Source organism: Aquarana catesbeiana, linkage group LG01, assembly GCF_042186555.1.
Source record: "Aquarana catesbeiana isolate 2022-GZ linkage group LG01, ASM4218655v1, whole genome shotgun sequence".
Classification (NCBI taxonomy): domain Eukaryota; kingdom Metazoa; phylum Chordata; class Amphibia; order Anura; family Ranidae; genus Aquarana; species Aquarana catesbeiana.
In genome coordinates, this window is record NC_133324.1 from 971,354,514 (window position 1) to 971,376,640 (window position 22,127).

At 47.8% G+C, this 22,127-nt stretch overlaps 1 long non-coding RNA gene across 1 annotated transcript in view; it reads right to left on the bottom strand.

Annotated features, from left to right (window-relative positions):
- Positions 1-8,778: 8,778 nt before the first annotated feature.
- LOC141126883 (uncharacterized) overlaps positions 8,779-22,127 on the bottom strand; it is a 28,044-nt gene continuing 14,695 nt past the window's right edge. The window contains exon 2 of the long non-coding RNA XR_012241456.1: positions 8,779-11,800. This is a non-coding gene — a long non-coding RNA (uncharacterized lncRNA). The remainder of the gene's footprint in view (positions 11,801-22,127) is intronic.

A 22,127-nucleotide genomic window follows, 5' to 3' on the forward strand; every position in this document is an offset into this window, starting at 1 on the left:
CTGTGTATGAAAGTGCAAGATATGTTACAATCAGGTTAACAGTGCAAGAGTTAGTCTAATATGGGAGTTGATAAATACCTGAGTTTCAGGAGCCTCCTATGGAAGTAGTGTTTCCTGATAGAGCTTTGGGTATCAAATGCAGATCCCTTGTGGGGGACCTGCAGTCTTTAAGAAGTAACGGCCTCTAGTTTTGATTGGTTGCTGATGATAGATCGCAGGTGTGTGCCGGCCACCCCCACCCTACTCACCTGTGCGGAAGTAGTGCTGACTGTCAGCACTCCATGTATATGTCACCCGGCATTCTGAAGAACTGAGTTCCGGCTCCGCCGCCCCTCCGATGTAATAACGTGGCGTCCTGACATCACGTGCATGTGTGCGCCCCAGAATGCGCCCGCAGGCACGGGAATGGTGCCCGGAGGGGTTCGGAATGGCGCTGGCAGGGAGAGTACACGTCCCCGAGGGTCAAGCCCTCTGATGGTCGTGTGTGTAAGCGCAGATAACTACGCTTGTCTCCCCCTGCCAGGAAGAATCTTAGCACTGCAATCGCCACCCCCCCATAAAGGGGGGGGGGGGCAGTCGAACCGGTGGACCAGATGTGGACTTAAATGGAAAGAAGACCTGATGGGGTCGAAACGCGTCAGTATATTCAAGCGCTTTTTCAACACATCACTTATGTATATATACTTCTGTGCCCCTTTTATAGCTCGATCTACACAGTTCATGTTTTTACTCCGATGTTTTATGCATTAATAAAGCTACTTTTTATACCACACAACATCCCCATTGTTATCTGCTGCCTCCAAAGCCCCTTTACCTTCTGGGGGTAAACTCCTATTTTTATGAATGAGTTTTTGTATTTTTAAAATGGTGTGTGTTGATTTTGTTTTTGATTGTTTGTGGCCTGCAGCGGAAGGGAAAGGCTTTGGTTGACCTCCTTCAGCCTTCTTTTTGCAGGAGTTTCAGTTTTTGGCTTTTGTTGCGCCATAGATTGTTTTTGATGTCTTGATGGACATGGTATGAGACTGGGCTTCCCCTGCCTCTCCCTCTTCCTATTCATTTATATTATGTGATGTACAACAGGAAGTTGGTGGGAGGAGCTGGGGGTCTTTTGACTCGTGTTTGGAATGACAGAATGATTTTGATTTTTAAATTTAATTAAGGTTTATGCTGTGGTGCAGTTTTGGGTAGAAAGCAAACAGGAGGCATCCAAGTTGTTGTTGTAAAATCTAGGTACAGATAGAAGCCATAAGATTGTTTTGAATAGCAGAGGATTTTCATGGTGTTTTGTAGTTTGTCTGACAACACATTTATAGGGCTGCCGATAACCGGTTGTAGAGCATGTAAATGTGACGAGTAGTACACTAGCATACCGGCAGGCCGTGTAAGTTAATTGGAAACGCCGGGTGCCAGTACTGTAAAAAATAGTCACTAGGCAGTACTGCTCCGAAAGTTAGTGCGAGGGTGCCCTGGATGCAGGGACACGTCATAAGCGATTTGAATCGTCATGGGTAAGGTTGACCATCCATGAGTTGGAGAAAAAAAATGAGGCTCCACACCAGTCAGACAGCTGCATAGTACATGAGATCTGGGTTTGGGGCTACGAACATGGGACCCCTTAAAGTTTGGCATATATGGTCAGAGGGTACAGTAAGGAGTATTCGTTTGGAAGGTATTTTTGTTGTCTGGAGGTACAAGACCCCAGAATAAAAATACCTTGGTGTAGTAGTTCAGCTGTGGCTTCAGAAATCTGTAATGATGAGTGAGTTGATGGATGTGTAGTACACGTGTGTGTGGTTAAAAATGGCCATGCCTGTTTTTGGACTTTGTGTGGCTGGTCCATGCAAGGATTCCGAGATGCTCTCGTGTCTTTCCCATTGTATTTTTTTTTCTATCACTAAAAGAGTGAAGGTAACATTCGATCTGGTTGTTTTGTTTTTTCATTTTTGTTTTGGGAACTATGAAATATCTCCCTCGCATTTGTATCTAAATGTTTGTCTCATGTTTTAGTCTTCTCATTGCTTGTATGTAATAACAAGAATATGTTTGAACCTACCGCGACAGCCCTCTTACGTGTCGCGGGTGTTGTATTTTTGTAGGAACGTGAAAATAAGGGTTACAGAGGGTTTAGTTATGGTCGGTTTTGAGGAATGCCAGTGACAATTTACCAATGTACACGAATGTTGTATTGTTTACCATTCTTTGCAGGTTAAATATAAAGGATAGAGTAATAACTTTTGATTATAAGTATCTGGTGAAGGACGCTCCCATAGGAACCTTTTTTTCAATGGTTCCAGGTATTACACCCAAGATGGTAAGATGCAGTAACCACAGTCATTAAGTTCCCACATGTCTGGGTTATTGCCATATGAGGTTTGTTTGGAGGTCAACCAAACTTGTACTTGAGTTGTACTTTCCTCAGCAGCTGTCAACATTCTCAGCTGATGGGGTAGGTGCAGTCACTGTAACATGAACTTCAAAAGGTCCAACACAGGGTTCATGAGTCCCTCCTGGACCCTGACACAATAACCAGTTTACATTCTTTCTAACAAGGTGAGTGGGTCATTGTAAAGAAGCTTGAGGGACAAGACCAGCCCAGCCACTGTAAGAAGCTGCTCAACTACATCAAAGATTGAGGATGGTTCCAGGTATTACACCCCAAATGGTAAGATGCAGTGACCACAGTCATCAAGTTCCCACATGTCTGGGTTATTGCCATATGAGGTTTGTTTGGAGGTCAACCAAAACTTGTACTTGAGTTGTACTTTCCTCAGCAGCTGTCAACATTCTCAGCTGATGGGGTAGGTGCAGTCACTGTAACATGAACTTCAAAAGGTCCAACACAGGGTTCATGAGTCCCTCCTGGACCCTGACACAATAACCTGTTTACATTCTTTCTCACCAGGTGAGTGGGTCATTGTAAAGAAGCTTGAGGGACGAGACCAGGCCAGCCACTGCAAGAAGCTGCTCAACTACATCAAAGGATGAGGAGTATCTTTGTTTATTTATATTTTTAGTTTAGTGTATTTTAGCAAGGGTAACGATGAAAAGCATCCCAACTTATTGTTTAAAATGCACCTCCAACTGGCAAAAACTGCGAACAGGACCAACTGCTGGGTATGCTCCAAACCCCCACCGAGCCTTGATACCCCGGCAATGGCAGCAGTACATGCTATGTATGATGTCTGTATTGGTATGAGCAAATTTGAAAAAATAGAAAAGACTCCAAACAGACACTTGTCCATAGAACTTAATGATTCATTTCTAGAGGGTGAAATTAGTTATAGTTTTAACATTAGCTCTGGCTTTTGCCCCTTCCTCACAAAACCAGTATGGGTATCGGGATAACTAGGTAGCCCACAAGTGTGCTTCAACTTTAGTTTCAGTAGAGGGGATAACGTCGTAGGGTCCACCACCTGTAAGGAAGGTATAACAGTTAATCTAACTAACAAAACCCCCATTTTTTTAAATAACCCCTTTAGACCAGACTATATCTGTTGGAAGGAAGGGTGTGACGTTCAGACCGAGGGAGCAATCCCCCAGTCTATCCTGTTACTACTCAATGCACATGACCGTCAGCATGATTCCCCCTGTGCAACTCTGACTGGCCCCTACTACTTCTTATGCGGTACCTCTGCTTATAAGGTAATTTTCCCTAATGCAAGAGGTTCTTGCATGCTGGTGAAACTCGTCCCAGCATCTTACATCGCAGATGATCGTGAGGGTCTGATGGCCCAAGAGAAGGTAAGAACGGCAGGAAAAGTTAAAAGGGAATTGTTCACAAACTCCGACCAGGCCTGGGCATCGTTTCCTGCCTGGACGGGGTGGGGGATTGAACTTATGAAATGATTAAACAATTTCTCATCCATGGTGGATGGGATATTCAATGAAACCGTAGAAGCTGTAAGGGAGATCACACAGGAACATAGACATATCAAGACCCTTCTTTTACAGGAAAAGATGGCCCTTGATTATCTGTTGGCATCCAAGGGGGTTTCTGTGAATTCATAGGAAAGGATTGTTGTACCTGGATTGAGGATACCAGTGACAAAGTTCAGGCCCATATGGATAAAGCTAGATCCCTGCAAGGCAAAGCCAGAGCTATAGCTAGTGAAGGGTTTGGGAAACGTGGGGGATTTTTTATTTTCCATCGCATCATGGTTGAAGGAAGTAGGGGTATATATACAATATACATAATTACATATATATATATACATATGTTCTTTTTATTTCTATTCCTTCCATATGTCCTGATGAGGTGCTCCTGTTGCCTGATTGGACGAGTGAACAGAGCCCGAGCAGATGACCACATCTTCCTCACCGAGATTAGAAGCCCAGAAGCCCAGCCCACTTACAAGACACAGAGGATCCCAGACTGACCGGCGATTACTACAGCTCACCACGTCGTGTTCTCCCTATAAGTCATCCCTCCTGAAAAACAGAGTCTACATGTCAAGCCGTGTTTTCCTTTTTTATGGACTCATTTGGACTGTAAGGACTGATTCATTTCCAGGTGTAAGAAGAAGATCAAGATTCATCGAGGAAAACATGGGAGCATATGACAAAGAGGAGGAGCTGTTGTGGAAATTTTTATTAATGTATGTTGTCAGATGCCCCCCCCCCAGTGTCTGTTTTGTTGTAATACGCTCATGTGAGGGTATTCGCACATACAGATGCTGGTGGAAGACCATTGGATGCAGAAACCTTCCAGTGGACACGGCGGATCTGTTTGCGCTTTTAAGGATGTTTGTTTATGCCTCACCAAGGGACTAGCCACTCCATGGCGACCGCATCTAAACTCCTAAGTAAGCAGATCTGCGTACATGGGAACCATAGCATAATCATACAAAACATACAAAACTATGGCCCACTGGGGCATATAGTTCACATCATTGGTAGCAGTGGGAATGTGCACACGGTTGTGTTCGGAACCATGTGCTTGCCGCTTGGTTTTGCACACCACCGTCTGCACACGTCACTACTGCATTTCTATTTGAATATATGCATGTGTGTCATTGGTTCTTTTGAATGAATACAAGAGTCTGATTGGCTGATTCTGAAGCCAGCACTCTCTTTTGTTATCCATGCGTTTAGTATAAATAAAATCAGCATAGCTATTTTGTTCAGGATTATACTGAGCTCGAGGGGATACCAGCATCTGTTTGTGTTACTTGGAGAGATAAACGAGTGCGCCTTCCCGGCATTATATAAGAGGGCTTTATTTGTGCTTTTAAGCGCAAAGAAATTGTATGCTTATAGGGAGAAGCTTAGAATTTCCCTGACAATATATAATGTTTAGGGGTTCTAAGTAATTTTCTAGCCTGGGCTTGGGTGGCAAGTGTTTAAACAGAGAAGCAGCCCCAAAGCATCATGTTTCCACCTTTATGCCTGACTGTAGGGATGGTGTTCTTAGGGTCATAGTCCGCATTTTTCATCTTCCAAACACGACGAGTCCCCCTCCTCAAGAAGACATAGAGTCATGCCAATGAACATCTAAATGATTCAGAGGAGGATTGGGAGAAAGTACTGTGGTCAGATGAGACCAAAATTGAGCTTTTTGGCATTAACTAGACTTGTCGTCTTTGGAGAAAAACAAATGTTGCAGATGACCCTAAGAACACCATCCCTACAATAAGGCACAGAGGTGGAAACATTATGCTTTCAGGCTGTTTCTCTGCTAAAGGTACAGGCCCACTTTGCCGCATTGAGGGGCCAATGGACGGGACCATGTATTGTAAAATCTTGGATGAGAACCTTCTTCCCTCAGCCAGAACACTGAAGATGGGTCATGGATGGGTCTTCCAGCATGACAATGACCCAAAATATACTGCCAAGGCAACAAAGGAGTGGCTCAAGAAGAAGCACATTAAGGTCATGGAGTGGCCTAGCCAGTCTCCAGACCTTAATCCTTTAGAAAATTTATGGAGGGAGCTGAAGCTTCGAGTTGTCAAGAGACAGCCAAGAAACCTTAAAGATTTAGAGAAGATCTGTAAAGAAAAGTGGACCAAAATCCCTCCTGAGATGTGTGCAAACCTGGTCACCAACTACAAGAAATGTCTGACCTCTGTGCTTGCCAACAAGCAGGGCCGGTGCTACCACTAGCCAAACTAGGCAGCTGCCTAGGGCGCACTGCCGCCCAGGGCGCCCAGCCGCTGGTTTCCCTACTTTCCATCTTCTGCCGGTCTCAGCGCTATGTAGGTTTTCAGTGAGGTGGTGACTGTATGCAGGGGATGCCTCTGTCTGCTGTTTTCAGCATGTAACCAACTTAGGCGGCAGCCGCCCCGTCCGTAGGTAAGTAGTGTCAAAGGTGCACTGGAGGACTGTGTTCCAACAGAATGGAAGCACACATCCCCTGCGCGCCACAGCCTCTATGATCAGTGACCTGTCTGTCTCTCCCCCTCTGAGTCTCTGCCCATACGTGATTCCTATACCAAGTCATGTGACCCCCTGACCCCACCACCCCTGGTGACAGCTGGAGCCTGGAGGCACCAAGGCAGGGTTTGTTTCTGGCACTGTAAGGGTCGTCGGATGCATGTAGGGCCCTGGTGAGTGAAGACATTGTATTAGGAATCAGGTAGGTCAGGGTAGAGGTCAGGTAGGTTAGTGTAGGGGTAAGGTAGGTCAGTGTAGGGGTCAGGTAGGTCAGTGTAGGGGTCAGGTAGGTCAGTCAGTGTAAGGGTCAGGTAGGTCAGTGTAATGGTCAGGTAGGTTAGTGTAGGGGTCAGGTAGGTCATTGTCAGGTGGGTCAGTATAAAGGTCAGGAAGGTCAGTGTAGTGGTCAGGTAGATTAGTGTAGGGGTAAGGTAGGTCAGTGTAGGGGTCAGGTAGGTCAGTGTAGGGGTCAGGTAGGTCGGTCAGTGTAAGGGTCAGGTAGGTCAGTGTAATGGTCAGGTAGGTTAGTGTAGGGGTCAGGTAGGTCAGTGTCAGGTGGGTCAGTATAAAGGTCAGGAAGGTCAGTGTAGTGGTCAGGTAGGTTAGTGTAGGGGTAAGGTAGGTCAGTGTAGGGGTCAGGTAGGTCAGTGTAGGGGTCAGGTAGGTTAGTGTAGGGGTCAGGTAGGTCAGTGTAGGGGTCAGGTAGGTTAGTGTAGGGGTCAGGTAGGTTGGTCAGTTTAAGGGTCAGGTAGGTCAGTGTAATGGTCAGGTAGGTTAGTGTAGGGGTCAGGTAGGTCAGTGTCAGGTGGGTCAGTATAAAGGTCAGGAAGGTCAGTGTAGTGGTCAGGTAGGTTAGTGTAGGGGTAAGGTAGGTCAGTGTAGGAAGGCCAGTGTAGGGGTCAGGTAGGTCTGTGAAGGGGTCAGGTAGGTCAGTGTAATTGTCAGATAGGTCACATGGTTTACATGGGCAGGGAAAAGAGGGTGGAGTCAGGATGGAGCCAAGCGGTTGGCGGCAAAATGAGGTTTCGCCTAGGGTGCCAACAAATCCTTGCACCAGCCCTGCCAACAAGGGTTTCTCCCCCAAGTACTAAGTCATGTTTTGCTTGGGGATCAAATACTTATTTTACTTCCTGAACTGCAACTCCATTTATAACATTTGTATCATGTTATTTTTTTTTCTGGATGTTTGGTTGATATTTTGTCTCTATCATATAAAATACACCTATGATAAAAATGATAGACCCTTCATTTCTTTGTGAGGCAAACTTATACGATCTGCAGAGGGTCAAATCGTTATTTTTCTCCACTGCAAAATATTCCAATAAATTATATGTAAATAGAAATGAAATACTCCAATAAATTAGAATTCAGTCCATGCTAAGAAGTGAATAGTGCAATCAGAAATAGTCTGTTGCCCATATCCAAAAGAAACATTTCCTCCGGGATGCCCCTTCCACCACAGATCTGCAATAAATGGATGAACCTTCTCACAGGTATTTGGAGGGATCAGCCAGCCGTATAATCTATTGTAATGCCGTGTACACACGACCGGACTTTTCGGCATCAGAGGTCAGACGGAACGAATCCGTCGGACAATTCGATCATGTGCGGGCTTCATCGGACCTTTTCAGTCAAAAAATCTGATGGACCTTAGAAATAGAACATGTTTCAAATCTTTCCGACGGACTCAGTTCCTCTCGAACAAACCGTTCGTCTGTATGCTAGTCTGACGGACCAAAAACGACGCAAGGGCAGCTATTGGCTATTGAACCTCCTTTTCTAGTCCGGTCTTACGTCATCACGTTCAAAACGATCGGACTTTGGTGTGATCGTGTGTAGGCAAGTCCGCTTCGTCCTTCGGAGTTCAGTCCGACGAGAAGTCCGCTCGTGTGTACGCGGCATAACCCTATGGAAACGTATGTTTTCCAGATGACATGCAAAAGAAAAACGCTCACCTCCTATAGTGCAGGTAAATCAAGCTAATATTTAATAAAACAAATACTTACATATGCATGAGTGTACAAATACCTTCTCGCACGTCTCACCTACGCGTTTCATCATACATGATGTCATCAGGGGCCATGACGGTGACACATTTTCTAATAACATACCGGCATAGAACTGCACAATCAAACCAAAGGCAGAAAAGACTACTCCCGCCTAAAGTCACAACCTCAACTTTAACAAATTTACCCCCGGTTGGATTTACCCCCTTCCTGACCAGAGCACTTTTTGCAATACGGCACTGCGTCATTTTAATTGACAATTGCGTGGTCGTGCGACATTGTACCCAAACAAAATTGACGTCCTTTTTTTCCCACAAATAGAGCTTTCTTTTGGTGGTATCTGATCACCTCTGCGGTTTTTATTTTTTGCGCTATAAACAAAAAAAAGAGCGACAATTTTGAATAAAAAGCAATATTTTTACTTTTTGCTATAAAAAATATACACAAAAAATACATAAAAAAACAAATTTCTTTCTCAGTTTAGGCCAATATTTATTCTTCTACAAATTTTTGGTAAAAAAAAAAAAAAAAATTGCAATAAGTGTATATTGATTGGTTTGCGCAAAAGTTATAGCGTCTACAAAATAGGGGATAGATTTATGGCATTTTTATTATTATTTTTTTTTATTAGTAATGGCGGTGATCTGCGATTTTTATTGTTACTGCAACATTATGGCGGACACATCGGACACTTGTGACGCTATTTTGGGACCATTGACATTTATACAGCGATCAGTGCTATAAAAATGCACTGATTACTGTGTAAATGACACTGGCAGGGAAGGGGTTAACCACTAGGGGGCGATCAAGAGGGTTAAGTGTGCCCTAGGGAGTGATTCTAACTGTGGGGGGGGATGGGCTACCACTGAGATGACAGCGATCACTGCTCCCGATCACAGTCATGTCACAAGGCAGAACAGGGAAATGCCTTGTTTACATAGGCATCTCCTCGATCTTCCGCTCCTGTGACACGATCACGGCCCCCCACGGAGGACATCGAGTACTTGGGACCTGCAGGCACGGTCACGGAGTACGTGGCGGGCGCTCAACCACAATGCCGCGATTTAAAGAGGACGTACCTGTACGCCTATTTGCCCACCGCTGCCATTGTGCCGACGTACATCGTCGCGTGCTGGTTGGCATGTGGATAACATGTCTCCCATATTATAATAACCTGATAGCAACTACGAAATAGACTCAGGACCACAGAAACGGCACCTGATTATCTTTATATATATATATATATATATATATATAGATATATATATATATATATACATACATAATATTTGGGGTTCTAAGTAATTTTCTAGCAAAAAAATATATAATTTTTACATGTGGTTAAGTCCAAATGTTTTTTTATTGAAGAATGATCACATCAAGAACAAGAAAATGCAACATTTTAGAGCCACGCAGGACCCCTTTGTCAGGCATGTGATAGTGTCCTACAATCATGCAAAGTGTTTAAATAAACATCGACCAATTAGAAATGAGAAAGACAATGTCCCCACCCACCACCTGACATGATATGACATCATAATCCCAACATGAATTAGTAAACATCAGCATATGTCACATAGCATCACAATGCAGTATTAGCTCAATGTGCTACAGTAATGTGGTAATAAATGTGTCTATTACGGCACCCCAAGAGAACCTACCTGCACAGCCACAGGCATTCCACAAAGCTGTCATAAATGCATGATGCAGGGTGGGGACAAGGGGTGGGCGGGAGGGACGGGTGCTCTGGGTGCAATGGTTTACTGGGGGCGCCTTCCTTCTGTTGCAAGGCTGACAGGAGCAGTAATTTTGACAAGCAAGTGACTGGGGGATGGATCCCCAAAGCTTGCACATCATGAGCGGGGGGGGGGGGGGGGTTTGGAATCTTTGCGCTGGGTGCTGGATGACCTTGTCCCAGGACTGATTGTAGGACACTACCACATGCCTGACAAAGGGGTCCTGCCTGGGTGCTGGATGACCATGTCCCAGGACTGATTGTAGGACCCTATCACATGCCTGAAAAAGGGTCCTGCCTGGAGGACCCCTTGCACATGGGGAGGGGTGCATTTTGGAATATTTTCCCTGGGTGCTGGATGACCTTGTCCCAGCACTGATTGTAGGACCCTATCACATGCCTGAAAAGGGGACCTGCCTGGAGGACCCCTTGCCCATCATGAATGGGGGCCCCGTTTTGGAATCTTTGCCCCGGGTGCTGGATGACCATGTCCCAGGATTGATTGTAGGACACTATCACATGCCTGACAAAGGAGTGCTGCCTGGAGGACCCCTTGCACATGGGGGGTGGGTGCAGTTTGAAATCTTTGCCCTGGGTGATGGATGACCTTGTCCCAGCACTGATTGTAGGAACCTATCACATGCCTGAAAAGGGGTCCTGCCTGGAGGACCCCTTGCAGATCATGAATGGGGGCTAGTTTTGGAATCTTTGCCCTGGGTGATGGATGACCTTGTCCCAGGACTGATTGTAGGACCCTATCACATGCCTGAAAAGGGGTCCTGCCTGGAGGACCCCTTGCCCATCATGAATGGGGGCCCCGTTTTGGAGTCTTTGCCCTGGGTGATGAATGACCTTGTCCCAGGACTGATAGAAGAACCCTATCACATGCCTGAAAAGGGGTACTGCCAGGAGAACCCCTTGCACATGGGGGGGGGCGCATTTTGGAATCTTTGGGCTGGGTGCTGGATGACCATGTCCCAGGACTGATTGTAGGACCCTATCACATGCCTGAAAAGGGGTGCTGCCTGGAGGACCCCTTGCACATGGGGGGGGTGGGCACATTTTGGAATCTTTGCCCTGGGTGATGGATGACCTTGTCCCAGGACTGATTGTAGGACACTACCACATGCCTGACAAAGGGATCCTGCCCGGCTCTGAAATGTTGCACTTTTTTGTTCTTGAGGTGATCATTCTTCAATGAAAAAAACATTCAAACTTAATCCTGAGGATCTGTGGTATGTTGGTAAATATCTACACTTGATTTTGCATGTTCCAGTTCCCAGCTGGAGGTGGCTGCAGCACCCATCATCTTAGAGCCCATTCCAGGAACGTGGGCGATGGGAATATGGAAGACTAATCCTGATAGGTGGACATCACAAAGTCCTCCAGGTATGGTGTGTCCAGATGACCATCGGCGTATAATTGCAATATTGTTGGGGATTTCAGAAGGAATACATTGGCCGATGTCTCTTCTCTCAGACGTTTGTCCTACATGTCTCTATTCCGTTTGTAACAATAGAATTGTTCATTTCCTATAACAAATTCAAGATTCGCACGAGTGGAGTCATAAGAACTCTTTTTCAGCTCAGTTAATACGAGGTTCCTCTCACAGCTCCATCTATTGGAGTCCCCACACCACACACCTTGCAAGTTCCCTCCATCGATCTTCCAACAAGCACCAGGGAGATGTCTGTAGAGCCAAAAATGAAACAAAGTTACACATTGTACCCCCCGTGATTATATTTCAGGGAATGTGTGCCTAGTCCTTGAATGGATTAAAGATGGTGCAGCCATAAGACCATACAGTAGAAGAAAATATTACAGCGCACACATGCAAAAAAGACATTTACCTCCAGCGAGGCTAGTTTAAAAACACCTAAACATTTTCAAAAAAACATTATCAAAAATATCGGGATTTGGTCACACCATATTGCTATATGGTGCTAAGCCCACTTACTGCGTCAGAGTACACCATGATCAGTGGGTGCTACACTATCCATAGACTGGGAGATCCTGCATCTCTGAACCTCTGAATCTCTGAATCTCTGCAGGATCTCCCACTCCATGGATAGTGTAGGACCCACTAATCTTGGGGTACTTTGTCGCGGTAAGTGGGCTTAGCACCATATAGCAATATGGTGTGACCAAATCCCCATATTTTTGATAATGTTTTTTTGAAAATGTTTAGGTGTTTGTAAACTAGCCTTGCTGGAGGTGAATGTCTTTTTTGCATGTGTGCGCTGTAATATTTTCTTCTAGTCCTTGAATGGGTCATATGAATAATTGTATACAATACCGGTCCTCTATAGTGGTGATAGGCACAACAGTGGTCTCCATCATAGGAGGGGATTTACTAAAACTGGAGCACCCAGAATCTGGTGCAGCTGTGCAGTGCTGGGACAAGGTCTTCAAGCGTCCAGGGCAAAGATGCCAAACTGCGCACCACCTGCCCATATGATGTGCAAGCTTAGGGGGATCAACATCCACTCGCTTGTCAAAATCACTGCTGCTGTGAGCCTTGTAACAGAAGGAAGGCACCCCCTTCCCTACAGTAAACCATTGCGCCCAGGGCAGCCGCTCCTCTTGCCCACCCTTTGTCCCAACTCCTAAACCTACAGCTGTGCATGGCAGCCAATCAGCATCTAACTTCACTATTGTGTGTGTCACCGGCGCAAAACAATATTGCAATCAATATAATAGTGATTCTTTGGCTGCTGCATTCAGAGAACCTTTCATAGAAAAGGACTAAAAGTGTTGTTTTTTTGTGTGTGAATGCGCTGCTCCCATCTAAACACCCTTTTCAATGATCATATACCCTACCTATTACTTATCAAATAAACTCAAGTACAACATATGCATGTGAAATTTCCCACATATGACTAAACACATATATCAAAAACCAATGACATATATCACATAATTGGCCAAAGTCCCCCAAATACATGCTTGTAAGTCTTCTATCAATTGCCGTGATTAGCGTGCTCCTGTGTTCCTTCAATATACATAAAGTGACTTTGTGCTCCACCACCACCTGTGAGATTATCCACTCACCAGATATTTCTTTATTAATACACCTTTGGTTCATTCATAGGGATAACCACTCCACTTACGGAAAACCTCTTCAATGGCTATATTGGATTTTAGTATTCCTCATATAAAATATGGATAAAACGATCATCGCACAATAACGTTATAAAACTGTTTATTATGTAAAAACAAAACAAAAAGATGTGCACTCACATTTACAGGTGCCCTCGAGCCGGCACAGAGCTTATCCAGCAGTTAGGGACAGGTGTAGGAACTGTGGCCTGGTTCGCCTATGTGTAATGTGCGACCTCCGTGCTCCGTTTGCGTTCCACCCCTCGTCTCCGTTCGCGTCCTCACCATCCACGGCCGTTTCCGGTCACGTGGGTCAGAAAACTCCCAGCAGCCTCTACGCGTTTCGCATCATCGTATGCATCATCAGGAAGCTTCTGGTGAGTGGATAATCACATAAGGGTGGTGGTGGAGCACAAAGTCACTTTATGTATATTGAAGGAACACAGGAGCACGCTAATCACGGCAATTGATAGAAGACTTACAAGCATGTATTTGGGGGACTTTGGCCAATTATGTGATATATGTCATTGGTTTTTGATATATGTGTTTAGTCATATGTGGGAAATTTCACATGCATATGTTGTACTTGAGTTTATTTGATAAGTAATAGGTAGGGTATATGATCATTGAAAAGGGTGTTTAGATGGGAGCAGCGCATTCACACACAAAAAAACAGCATCTAACTTCAGCTTGTTCAATGGAGCTTTGACAATAAAACCTGGACGCCGATTGGTTACCATGCACAGCTGCACCAGATTATGTGTGCTCCAGTTTTAATACATTTCCCCTGATGATCTCTACATGAAACTTATACTTGTGATTTGTGTATTGTGTTTGTTCGGGTCCATTTTTATTCATTTTTGATATATACATTTAACGGGCCTATAAAAATATGGAGGAATGAGCCACGGTTACCAGATTTTTAAAATGAAATCTGGTACACCCTACTGGGCATGCCCACTTTTAACCACACCCACAAGCCCACATCATCATTTGTAGTCACACCCATAAAATTCCCCATTTTTAAATAGCCCTGAAAACAACTGGTCACAGACATTTGGAAAAAAGATCAAAACATTGAAAGTATGTTTTTATATAACCTGGTGTAGGACTCATACTGAGCCTGCCCATTTGTGAGGCTGTTGGAACTCTGTGTAAGTGGAACCAGTCTAAGTGGTGAGTTAAAACCAGAGGGGGGTCTTGAGTGGAGAGGGAAAAAGTCTTGCTTTTTGATTGCTGGGTTGCATTTTTGGGGCTTTTCCTTTTAGGTTTTCTATCACCTTTTTCTGTCACTTTTTTAAATAGCTTTTTTTTTTTTTTTTTCTTTGGTTCCTTCAGGCTACCAATTAAGGGGAGTGGTTAATTGCTCACAGGTGCTTGAGGCCTATATAACCTGGTATAGGACTAATACTGAGCCTTCTCATTCGTGAGGCTGTTGGAACTCTGTGTAAGTGGAACCAGTCTAAGTGGTGAGTTAAAACAGGAGGTTATAACAGGGGTCATAGCAGTGGCGGAATTACCGTGGTCGCAACAGTCGCAGTTGCGACGGGGCCCGGCATTCCGCCACTCTGGGGGGAGGGGGCCCAGCGGGGTTGCTCCCTAAAGCGCTCTTAGGCTGAGCGTGTCTCTCATCTAACAGCAGAGAGACACCGGCATTGTTTGTTTTATTTCCCTGCTCTCCGTGTGTCCTCTCTCTCGCATGGCATGACAGAGGACACACAGCTGATCTCCCCCCTCCCCTCTCTGTGTGCTCCGCGGGAAATGTGAGCTCCTTAGCTTCACACTTGACTGCCCGCGGAGCACACAGAGAGGGGAGGGGGGAGATCAGCTGTGTGTCCTCTGTCATGCCATGCGAGAGAGAGGACACACGGAGAGCAGGGAAATAAAACAAACAATGCCGGTGTCTCTCTGCTGTAGGGCTGAAACAACTAATCGATTAATCGACAACTAATCGATTATGAAATTAATCGATTACTATTTTCATAATCGATTAATCGGCCAGTAACATAATGGGGTTAAAAAATGAACTAAAATGAGCTCTTTATAGTACAAATAGAGCAAATAATCTCTACTGTAAATAAATTAAATAAATAAATACATTCAGTTGGTCTACCTGACCGTGGTTTGGTTTTAACAGAACCCCTCATTTTCCACTTCTTGATTAGAGTTTGAACACTGCTGATTGGCATTCTCAATTCCTTGGATATCTTTTTATATCCCTTTCCTGTTTTTCTTACAGTTCAACTACCTTTTCCCGCAGATCCTTTGACAATTCGATTTTGACCCCACTAACAATTAGAAAATCGAACGAACGTTCTTAAAATGACATTTTTTGTCATTTGTCGGGGAAGACATTGTTTGTTTTTTAAATAAAAAATAGATCTCTGAGTCTGATGATATTTACCAGATTCACCCTTTAATAGTATATACAGTATATCTCCTCTAATAGTATATACAGTATATCTCTCCTCTAATAGTATATACAGTATATCTCTCCTCTAATAGTATATACAGTATATCTCTCCTCTAATAGTATATACAGTATATCTCTCCTCTAATAGTATATACAGTATATCTCTCCTAATAGTATATACAGTATATCTCCTCTAATAGTATGTACAGAATATCTCTTCTGTCTGTTATTCTCAGAGTGGATTAGATATTTTGCTCCCTAACCATATAGTTGGTTACTTATATTCACCAATGCATAGAGATATTTAAGAATAAATTGCCTTTTTTTAAAACTTTACATATTAACTAAATTATGCACCACACTTTTTTTTAAGGTTATTAACCGATTAATCGATTAATCGAAACAATAATCGGCCAACTAATCGATTATGACAATAATCGTTAGTTGCAGCCCTACTCTGCTGTTAGATGAGAGACACACAGGCGTACAGCAGAGCGGACCGAAGCCGCCTCCCCCCTCCTCTCTGGTTACGGAGGGGGAGGAGGAGGAGGAGTCAGAGGGAGAACGCTGTTCTGAGGTCTGTAAAGTTTGTATGCAAATAGACATGTGCTGGGGGAACACTATGGGGTGGGGGTCTGCACTGTGGGGGGGGTCTGCATTGATGAGGTGGGGGTCTGCACTGAGGGGGGGTCTGCATTGATGAGGTGGGGGTCTGCACTAAGGTGGGGTCTGCATTGATGAGGTGGGGGTGTGCACTAAGGGGGGGTCTGCATTGATGAGGTGGGGGTCTGCACTGAGGGGGGTCTGCATTGATGAGGTGGGGGTCTGCACTGAGGGGGGTCTGCATTGATGGAGGGAGGGGGGTCTGCACTGATTGGGGTCTGCATTGATGGGGGTCTGCACTGAGGGGGGGTGTGTGCTAATGGAGGGGGGTGGTCTGCAATGAGGGGGCCTGCACTGATGGAGGGGGGTCTGTAATGAGGGGGGTGTGAACTGATGGAGGGGGTGTCTGCAATGAGGGAGGGGAGGTCTGCACTGATGGAGGGGGGTCTGTACTGGGGGGGTGTGAACTGATGGAGGGGGGTCTGCAATGAGGGAGGGGAGGTCTGCACTGATGGAGGGGGGGGTCTGTACTGAGGGGGGATGTGAACTGATGGAGGGGGGTCTGCACTGATGGAGGGGAGGTCTGTACTGAGGGGGAGGATGTGAACTGATGGAGGGGGGTCTGCACTGATGGAGGGGAGGTCTGCACTGATGGAGGGGGGTCTGCAATGATGGAGGGGGGTCTACACTGGGGTCTATAGTGATAGAGGGGGGTCTATACTGATAGATGAGGGTCTGCACTGAGGGGGGTCTATACTGATAGATGGGGGTCTGCAATGAGGGGGGCTATACTGATGGATGGGGTCTGTACTTAGTGAGGAGGATCTATACTGTGAGAGGGGGGTCTGTACTTAGTGGGGGGTCTATACTGAGAGGGGGTCTGCAGTTAGTGGAGGGGGGTCTGTACTGAGGGGGGGCTATAGTTGGTGGAGGGGGGTGACACCAATTTTTTTCCTCACCGGGTGACACCAACCCTAGTGATGCCACAGGAGAGACACGCTCTCCGCTCAGAGTCGTGCTGTCCTGAGAAGACAGAGGACTCTGATAGAGGACTCTGTTGGGCACTGATAGGGGGCACTGATAAGATTTACTGATGAGCACTGAAGGGGAGGCACTGATAGGGTACACCGATGGGAGGCACTGATAGGGTACACCGATGGGAGGCACTGATAGGGTACACCGATGGGAGGCACTGATAGGGTACACCGATGGGAGGCACTGATAGGGGACACTGATAGGGGGCACTGAAGGGAGGCACTGATAGGAGGCACTGATAGGGGGCACTGAAGGGAGGCACTGATAGGGGGCACCAATGGGAGGCACTGATAGGGTACACCGATGGGAGGCACTGATAGGGGACACTGATGGGCACTGAAGGGAGGCACTGATAGGGTACACCGATGGGAGGCACTGATAGGGTACACCGATGGGAGGCACTGATAGGGGACACTGATGGGCACTGAAGGGAGGCAGTGATAGGGGGCACTGATGGGCACTGAAGGGAGGCAGTGATAGGGGGCACTGATGGGAGGCACTGGTGGGCAATGATAGGAGGCACTGATGGGGGGCACTGAGAAGGCACTAGGGGGCACTGATAGGGGGCACCGATGGGAGGCACTGATAGGATTTACTGATGAGCATTGATAGGGGGCACCGATGGGAGGCACCAATGGGATTTACCGATGAGCACTGAAGGGAGGCACTGATAGGGGGCACTAAGAAGGCACTGATAGGGGCACTGATAGGAGGCACTGAAAGGGGGCACTGATAGGCTGCACTGATAGGAGGCATTGATGGGCATTGATGAGCACTGATAGGCAGAACTCATAGGCTGCACAGATGGGCACTGAGGAACACTGATAGGCAGAACTAAGGCAGTATTGATGGGCACTGATGGGCAGTATTGAAGAGTACCGATAGGTGGCATGGATGGACGCTGCAATAATGAGCACTGATAGGTGGTGCTGATAGGCAGATTTGATGGGCACTAATAGGCAGCATTAATGAGCACTGATAGGTAACACTTGTAGGTGGCATTGATGGGCACTGATAGGTGGCATTGATGGGCACTGATACATGGCACTGATGATTGGGGCACTGATTATCAGTGTAAACAATTTACTGACATTCTTGACAGTTAATGGCAGTCCTTTCCTCACACAGACATAGCACGGGAGGAAAGGGCTGCGGATAACCTGCAAATAACCTGTTTACATGTGATCAGATGACATCACATGGTAAAGAGCCACTGTGATGGCGCTGGATGCACGTCCCAGGGGGCATGCGGGAAGCACGGTTTCGGGAGGATGTCCATGGATGCCCTCCCAAAATTTGAAGCCTGGAGCTCGGATGGAAGGGGGGGGGCTCATCATTGTTTCTTGCACCGGGGCCCTGAAGGTTCTAGTTACGCCTCTGGGTCATAGTACCTGTGTAGTGTGAGTACATGAGTGTTGTCTGAGTAGTGTGTGTTGATCGTTAGTACTTGTGTATTGTGTACTGTATACTTGTGTATTGCGAGTGCACGTAGGTCTGCGAGTGGCCTGCGATTGCACGTAGGTCTGCGATTGCACGTAGGTCTGCGAGTGGCCTGCGAGTGCACGTAGGTCTGCGATTGCACGTAGGTCTGCGATTGCACGTAGGTCTGCGATTGCACGTAGGTCTGCGAGTGGTCTGTGAGTGCACGTACGCCCGGGAGTGCATGTAGGCCTGCGAGTGCACGTAGGTCTGCGAGTGGCCTGCGAGTGCACGTAGGTCTGCGATTGCACGTAGGTCTGCGAGTGGTCTGTGAGTGCATGTAGGCCCGGGAGTGCATGTAGGCCTGCGAGTGCACGTAGGTCTGCGAGTGGCCTGCGAGTGCACGTAGGTCTGCGAGTGCACGTAGGTCTGCAAGTGGCCTGTGAGTGCACGTAGGTCTGCAAGTGGCCTGTGAGTGCACGTAGGTCTGCGAGTGGCCTGCGAGTGCATGTAGGTCTGCGAGTGGCCTGCGAGTGCACGTAGGTCTGCGAGTGCACGTAGGTCTGCGAGTGCACGTAGGTCTGCGAGTGCACGTAGGTCTGCGAGTGGTCTGCGAGTGCACGTAGGTCTGGGAGTGCACGTAGGTCTGCGAGTGGTCTGCGAGTGCACGTAGGTCTGCGAGTGCACGTAGGTCTGCGAGTGGTCTGCGAGTGCACGTAGGTCTGCGAATGCATGTAGGTCTGTGAGTGCACGTAGGTCTGCGAGTGGCCTGCGAGTGCACGTAGGTCTGCGAGTGGCCTGCGAGTGCACGTAGGTCTGCGAGTGGCCTGCGAGTGCACGTAGGTCTGCGAGTGGCCTGCGAGTGCACGTAGGTCTGCGAGTGGCCTGCGAGTGCACGTAGGTCTGCGAGTGCACGTAGGTCTGCGAGTGCACGTAGGTCTGCGAATGCACGTAGGTCTGCGAGTGGCCTGCGAGTGCACGTAGGTCTGCGAGTGGCCTGCGAGTGCACGTAGGTCTGCGAGTGCACGTAGGTCTGCGTGTGGTCTGCGAATGCACGTAGGTCTGCGAGCGCACGTAGGTCTGCGAATGCACGTAGGTCTGCGAGTGGTCTGCGAGTGCACGTAGGTCTGCGAGTGGTCTGCGAGTGCACGTAGGTCTGCGAGTGCACATAGGTCTGCCAGTGCCTGCGAGTGCACATAGGTCTGCGAGTGCACGTAGGTCTGTGAGTGGTCTGCGAGTGCACGTAGGTCTGCGAGTGCACGTAGGTCTGCGAGTGGTCTGCGAGTGCACGTAGGTCTGCGAGTGCACGTAGGTCTGCGAGTGGTCTGTGAGTGCACGTAGGTCTGCGAGTGCACGTAGGTCTGCGAGTGGTCTGTGAGTGCACGTAGGTCTGCGAATGCACGTAGGTCTGCGAGTTCACATAGGTCTGCGAGTGGCCTGCGAGTGCACGTAGGTCTGCGAATGCACGTAGGTCTGCGAGTGCACAGAGGTCTGCAAATGCACGTAGGTCTGTGAGTGGTCTGCGAGTGCACGTAGGTCTGCGAGTGGCCTGCGAGTGCACGTAGGTCTGCGATTGCACGTAGGTCTGCGATTGCACGTAGGTCTGCGATTGCACGTAGGTCTGCGAGTGGTCTGTGAGTGCACGTACGCCCGGGAGTGCATGTAGGCCTGCGAGTGCACGTAGGTCTGCGAGTGGCCTGCGAGTGCACGTAGGTCTGCGATTGCACGTAGGTCTGCGAGTGGCCTGCGAGTGCACGTAGGTCTGCGAGTGGCCTGCGAGTGCACGTAGGTCTGCGAGTGCACGTAGGTCTGCGTGTGGTCTGCGAATGCACGTAGGTCTGCGAGTGCACGTAGGTCTGCGAATGCACGTAGGTCTGCGAGTGGCCTGCGAGTGCACGTAGGTCTGCGAGTGCACGTAGGTCTGCGTGTGGTCTGCGAATGCACGTAGGTCTGCGAGCGCACGTAGGCCTGCGAGTGGCCTGCGAGTGCACGTAGGTCTGCGAATGCACGTAGGTCTGCGAGTGGTCTGCGAGTGCACGTAGGTCTGCGAGTGGTCTGCGAGTGCACGTAGGTCTGCGAGTGCACATAGGTCTGCCAGTGCCTGCGAGTGCACATAGGTCTGCGAGTGCACGTAGGTCTGTGAGTGGTCTGCGAGTGCACGTAGGTCTGCGAGTGCACGTAGGTCTGCGAGTGGTCTGCGAGTGCACGTAGGTCTGCGAGTGCACGTAGGTCTGCGAGTGGTCTGTGAGTGCACGTAGGTCTGCGAGTGGTCTGTGAGTGCACGTAGGTCTGCGAATGCACGTAGGTCTGCGAGTTCACATAGGTCTGCGAGTGGCCTGCGAGTGCACGTAGGTCTGCGAATGCACGTAGGTCTGCGAGTGCACAGAGGTCTGCAAATGCACGTAGGTCTGTGAGTGGTCTGCGAGTGCACGTAGGTCTGCGAGTGCACGTAGGTCTGCATGTAGGTCTGCGAGTGGTCTGCGGGTGCACGTAGGTCTGCGAGTACCTGTGTATTGTCTTGTTGTGTACCTGTGTATTGTCTTGTTGTGTACCTGTGTATTGTCTTGTTGTGTACCTGTGTATTGTCTTAAGTATTAGTGCCAGAAAGCTAGTTGTTAGGTAATTTGGACAGGGTATAATCCCCAATCCTCACTAAATTTAATAGGTACGATGCCCGGCGGGTGTGGAGAGGCAACTCTTTGTACATCTTGCTGCATGTATGCGTTCCTTGATCATCCGATCGAGGACGAATACTGCTGTACATTGTTTCCCTGGAAGCCCAGGTTCTGAATCTGGGTAAGCAAGTCCCTCCATACTAAAGGTGAGCCAGGAACGTACACGGCAGGTGCCAGCAGGGGCCAGCACAGAGGCGGGTGGAGACAAAGAGGTGCAGGCACTAGCAAAGAGTAGATGGGTGACAGTCAGGAGGGGTAGAGGGGAAAGTGCCAGGAAGGCCGATCCAGGACTGGAGCATCCCAATAAGTACGCTCCATTGAGTGTCATTGGTGAAACCAGTCAGGGACCAGCACTGCTGGAGCTGAGGGACTCTCCTAGCTGCCGGGGGAAGAACTCCTCCAGTGAGAGTGGGGGGGCAGCGAAGGGAAAGGAAAGACAGATTCTGGTGGTAGGGGACTCAATTCTTAGAAGGACAGAGAGGGCAATCTGTAACCAAGACCTGAAGCGCCGAACTGTATGTTGTCTACCGGGCGCTCGGGTTCGGCACATCACGGATCTTGTGGACAGATTACTGGGAGGGGCTGGGGAAGACCCGGCTGTCATGGTGCAAGTTGGCGTCAGAGGCAGATGGAGTGTCCTAAAGAACGATTTTAGGGACTTAGGAGCTAAATTGAGGAAAAGGACCTCCAAGGTAGTATTCGCCTCTCTGTATGTAGCTTCTGACAGGCTGCGCAAGGAGCCCCATATCGCTGGAACCAAATTTGGATCAGTG